Here is a 6221-nt window from a genome sequence, read left to right as displayed (position 1 = left end):
CTTTTTGTCTTCTATACAAGGACTCTTTGTCTTGTCTACGGTAAGATGATTTTTCATCACTCCATCCACTTTTATCCTGTCCCTCTGCACCTGCTTGATTCTCTCCCCATATTAATTCTCGGAATTTTAACCCTGCTTCCTGATCGGTATATTTTGTATGGTCACAACCTCGTATGACAAGCAAACGGAGAAAAGGCTGTGAGGAATTACGATGCTAAGCCGCTTGCTTTCTTTTGCTATTGGGATTTTGATGGGGCGTCTCTCTTTTTTTCCCTATCCTGCTCCTGCCCCTCCCCACAAAGGACACACAGTAGATTGTCAGCTGTAGTTACATGTGACTGGTGGAACTATGTGTGATTTGCTCTTGTTCTTCTTGTTGTTTGTTTTCTAATTTTTCATCATATTATTAACAAAATGAGAAAGTGTGTCTATATCTGTACATACATCTCAGCCTTTATTTGTCTGTCTACCCGTCAATCAAGTCCTTGATACTTCTTGCCCCCAAATTACTCTTTTGATAACTGGAAAATTCGTACAGTTGGAATGAAGATTTTTCTCCGATGATTTCAGTCCCAGAAAATTTATATTGGTGAAATTGTAGAGTGGGTGTTTGTCTTTTTAAGGCAAAACAGTAACATCCAGGGAGACAAGAAGGACCACAGTGCCCCCCACCCTTGACTTGCACCTCCCAACGCACCTCGTCCAGGATTCCTTCTCTTCAGGGCTATTCTTGAGTTGGAGCCCCTCTGTCACCAGATGAGCAGGGTAAACACAGGACAGTCACTGTTTGTCGCAGTCTGCCATGCCTGCCGTAACAACCACTACCCACTGGGGCTTAAACAACAGGAAATTTATTTTCTCGCAGTTCTGGAGGCTAGAAGTCTAAGATCGGGGTGTCAGCCAGGCTGGTTTCCTCTGAGGTTTCTCTCCTTGGCTTGCAGACGGCCACTTTCGACCCCATCCTCCCGTGGTCACCCCTCTGCACATGTCTACCTCCTGATCTGTTCAAAGGACACCAGACAGACTGGATTAGGACTCCCCCAATGACCTCATATTAATTTAGGGACCTCTGTAAAGACCCTATTTCCAAACGCAGTCACATTTTGAGATACCGGGGTTAGGACTTCAGCATATGGGTTTGGAGGACACGATTCAGCCCATATTACTCATCGTCTGCTGTGGTCACCCCTTTTTCCCTTGCAGAGACAGTGGTAGGTATTCCGGTAGAAAGTAGCTCTTTACCACTGCAGGGCAGTTGTAACTCCCAAAGGGAGTTTTTAAACAAATAACAGGCTCAGAATCTTCCATTTTGAACATCAGGCTCACAGCTGGCCTCTCTGCGGCAGAGCTGATGGTATGTCTCCATCTCTGCCATGGTGGCTGCTGCCAGCCAGCCTGGTGGTTCTGCTGAAATCTCCCCTCATTTCCCTCCAGCTCATTCTCCTCCCTGGCTCCCTAGTGGCTCCTGAGATTACGGCTTCCTTTTCATTTTCTCGCAGCTGCACTTTCATCTTAAGATCTCACCCAGGTCCGAATCCATGGGCCACAGAATAATAAATAGTATGCTGCTTTGCAAATCATTCATTTCCCCTTACTTCTTTCTCTCTATGGCAAGAAAGGCAGAGAAGCTAAACGGGCAGATTTTCAGCGAACAATATGTTGCTCTTGTGGTTACTTTTAATCCTGGTTTTGAATGGTGGAGAGGTTTCCCCTGCTACCCTAGGCTGAGCGTTATCAGCTTGTATTTGCATATAAGAAAACCTGGAGCAATTGTGAAAGAAAACAGGCAAATGAGAACGGGTTTGTTTGTAACTATTGCAGCCAGAACTCCCATTTATTCTTCCACAAGGGGCCAGAATGAAGTTTTTGCTTCTGTTTATAGGTGGTAATCTAAGCATGGCTCCTTACATTGTGATCAGGCTGAAGGTTATACATTTAAAAAACATTGCTTAAGAAAAAGAATGCAAAAATATATTATTTTCTGCAAACTTTACAAAAACACATGAGCTTACGCATAAATTGCTAGCCTGGTCCTTTTTCCCATCCCATACACATAACCTTGGAAGGGGCTTATGCAACAGAAAGACCCCAAAGCTAATGTTTCATTAACTTCATAGTAAATATGCTTCTCATTATAATTAACTACTGGGCTGTTTACTTGTTTGTTGTTTGTTTTCCACAGTGAGGGCTGAACCCATGATACTGCATTCATCATGTGTAGCTGGTATTCCTACCACAGTGTTTGTTTAGAGTAGATAGTCCATAAATATTTGTTAAATGAAATTAATTGCCAGAAATCAGAAAGGAAGAATTAAATGAACATGGTGGCTTGCATGACACAAGTCCCCAAACACAAGTGTGCTCACACACCATGGAGAGGTTAACTCACGTGCGTGATGGTGTGAGGGAGCTCAGAACGGCATTGGCCTCTCTCTAAGCTCCCTTCCCAGGCCTCCCCTATAGCTGGGCCCATCCTTTAATGGGTGGCCTCCCATCCTTGCAGGTGGCCTCCCAGCTCTCTGGAAGTCCTTGGCCCAAAACCTACAGCTGTCAGAGCACAAGCCGGGCCTGGAGTTGGGTGACCTTTGGAAAGAACGTCAAGGCTTTTTCTTTCCTACACACTTGCCGGCAGAAGACACGATAACCAGTGACCTTTTCCTAAGGACACTCTTAGAGCTGTCACCGAGATGGGCTCTACAGTATTGTGGAGAAAAATCTACCTTTCCTCTGAGCTTAAAACTCATCCTGTCATCTCACCACAGAATACTACCAGGCAGGAGCCCTCTGCAACAGCAGTAATTTAACAGCCATCTCTGGACAAATTCACAATAAGCACAGCATCGTTTTTGGAAGGATGGGTCATTGGCAGACCCCATCTAGAGAACAGGGTAATATCTTTAAGTGCCACACACATTCGGTTCTTTGTGGGGCTTCCAGACGTAATGCTGAAATGCCGTTTTCTGTCTCTGCCTCACGGCAACTTTGTTTTGATGCTTTCAGGACTGGGAGTGTGAGCTGGGTCAGGGCCTTAACCATGACACGATATGAGGTGTATTCTGAGAAACCAGAGCTGTGAGAGGAAGTACGTCATACCAGGAATTTGGAGGTTAAAGCAATTTAGGAGATAGAATGCAAGAACATAATATGACATGGATCTGGATGAAATACTGCAGTGCAATAAGATAGGAATTCGGGAACGGCTCCTCCACTGTTCTGACATGGCCGGGCTGGAATGACCCCAAGCATGGCTTTCATGGGCTCAAGCCCTGGGTCTGAGCCACACTCTGGCTCTGGCAGGTGTGCTCTGTCAGGCAACCAGCTTAATGATGTGATCCTGACTTTACCGTCCTCAAAAAAGGGAGTGCCAACTGCTACAGTTTGAACACTCCCTCAAAACTCATGTTGAAATTTAATCCCCAATGTACTGGTATTGGGAGGGGGGCCTTTGCAAGGTGATTAGATTTTGGGGGGTCCATCTTCATAAACAGACTACGGCCTTTGCAGGTGAGTTATCGTGACAAAAGGATGCATTCAGCCTGATTTCCTCTGGCTCCAGCCTGAGCTCCCCCTCACCTTCCTTCATGGAAAGACCATTGTCAGATGTTGGCACCATTGTCTCGGACTTCCCTGCCTCCAAAACTATGAAGCAAATAAATGTCTTTATAAATCACCAGTCGGAACTGAGGTGCAAATGAGATAAAGTGTGAACACTGCTAAATTGTTCCTGTCCCTTAGTTGTCTACTCGAGAAAGGGTAGTGACCAGCCATTGCCTGTAAACCATACCATGGTTAGTAGTACTGTCAAGTCTATCTGTTGAAAAATCACATACTTTATGTAGATTGATTCTGAGAAGTCTGATTTCCATGCATGCTTCACTGAAACTGGGAGGAAGAGAGGAAGGTGGTACATGTGAGTTAGATATGATTTTCACACGCTCAGAATAAAAGCAACAGGTAACTGGTGACTTCAGAAGACAGCAAAGAAACCAGCTGTGAAATATTAAAGGGAAAAAAAATAAAGGAAAGTATGAAGAGAGGGAAGGGAGGAATAAACTTGGAAAATACCTGCTTATAGCAGCAGGATGAGGCAAGCATCATAACAGGGATTCAGAAGAAGGTTCTAGGGGGAAGGAGATGTGTGTCCAGGAAGAGGCAGAACAGAGGACCCAGCCCTTGGGTTCTGGGGACACTGGTGTGTCTGCCTGATTTCCTGGGGAGCATACAATTAAGCCCCACAGAGGCACAGAAGAATGATGTTAATGAACTCAGCCGGCAGGCCACTGCTCCAAAATCTGTCCCAAATGAATTGTGTCCCAAGTAGATTTAGCAACTAAAAATACAGAATGGCTAGGTGAATTTGAATTTCAGATACATGACACATTTTTAGCTTACTAAGTATGTCCTGTGTAATATTTGGGGCAGACTTCTATTTTAAAAGTGTTCATTGTTTATTTGAAATTCAAGTTTAACTGGCTGTTCTATAATTGATCTGTCAGGCTTAATCTCAGGAGCTCTGCAAACATCTCCAGTAGTGTGATGCAGGGTCAAATCCACATTTCTGAAATGGTGGGACTTCTCTCTCGAGAGGCAAGAGTACGTGATGTCTACTGAGCCCTCGTCTGTGCTGGGTACCTCCCATGCCCTGTCCTGTTCAATTCTTGGGGGACGGGTGCTAGCATTATCCCAGGAACAAGCTCAGAAACTCCTTCACAGTAAAAGATGAATGGAAAGTACTTTACAATAAAAGACTGACCACAGGGCGGGATGTGAATTTCAGGAGGCTGCCCAGAGTTCGTGCTCTCAACAACATTTGGCTTCGCCACGTTGGGCACACCTCCCTTTCTGAGCACCCTTAGCCTCCTTCTTGCTATGCGGAACCCTGTATGGCAGGCTCACCACCAACCACCTGAGCCCTGGTCAGAACCTCTTGGGCAGCAGAGAGCAAGGGCTTATGTCAGGCACAGGTCCCCTTCTTGTCCCTTCCAAGACTGCTCTCCCAGGTCTTCTGTCCTGGTGTGCTGTTCTTCCTGCTGTTCCATGGTCAGGCAAATCCTGGGTTGACCTTCGGCCAGGTGTTGATGGAGGTCAGCCAGGTGTTGATGGGGGTCATCCAGGTATTGATGGGGGTCATCCAGGTGTTGATGGGGGTCAGCTAGGTGTTGATGGGAGTCAGCCAGGTGTTGATGGGGGTGTGGTCAGCTAGGTATTGATGGGGGTCAGCCAGGTGTTGATGAAGGTCAGCCAGGTGTTGATGAAGGTCAGCCAGGTATTGATGGGGGTGGGGTCAGCCAGGTGTTGATGGGGGTCAGCTGGGTATTGATGGGGGTGGGGTCAGCTAGGTGTTGATGGGGGTCATCCAGGTGTTGATGGGGGTCAGCAAGGTGTTGACGGGGGTGGGGTCAGCCAGGTGATGCCCTGCCCCCATCTCCTGGCTGGGTTCCCACTGCCTTCTACAGGGAGCAGGAGGTCTGGTAAGGTGGCTCATGCCCATTATCCTAGTACTTTGGGAGGCCAAGGCAGGAGGACTACTTAAGGCTTGGAGTTCAAGGGAGTGGTAGGTTGTGGTGTGATAACAGGAGCATTCCAATTCCAGCCAGTCTGAATGAGTGAAGGCTGTGGCCCAAATCCTCCTCAGTTCCTTAAGGGTTAACTCACCAGGCCATGGCACATTCCAACTGTTATAAATATATCACAGCAAGACTATTCTTTTTACTGAGATGATTTTGGCCCTACTCCTTGAGAGATACAAGCCATGACATTGTTTTGCTAAAGGAACATTTATCTTCTTCCCATGTTTGCTTGCTTTACAGTGAACCACATGCTGCGGGGTCTACTAGACCCTTCCTGCGTTCAGTCTCAGGCCGACTGTCAATCCCGTGGGTCCTCTGGTCATCCGATCTAAAGTAATCCCCACCCCCTTCTTACTGCATGGATTTGTTTGATTTCATCTGTGATGATAATCCTGATAACATCCAAAATCTTCTTGTTCCTTTCTTTGTTTACCTGCTTTCGACCGTCCCCCAAGAGACTATAAATCTTCCTGAGAGCTGTGATGTCTAGCACATAGCAGTCAGCAAATATTCGATGGGTGAACCAATGGGCTGGCTGGAGTTAGCCATTTCAGAGGGCCAGCCAGGCCAGAAGGCACTGCCAGTAACCTATCTTTCTGATACCCAATTTTCTTCCCTGTTAGAAAGAAAATAGTATTTTGCAACCTGCCA

Source organism: Otolemur garnettii, unplaced genomic scaffold, assembly GCF_000181295.1.
Source record: "Otolemur garnettii isolate 467f Iridium unplaced genomic scaffold, OtoGar3 scaffold00083, whole genome shotgun sequence".
In the NCBI taxonomy this organism is placed as follows: Eukaryota; Metazoa; Chordata; class Mammalia; order Primates; family Galagidae; genus Otolemur; species Otolemur garnettii.
The sequence above is the reverse complement of the archived record's forward strand: the minus strand, read 5'-3'. Positions refer to the sequence as shown.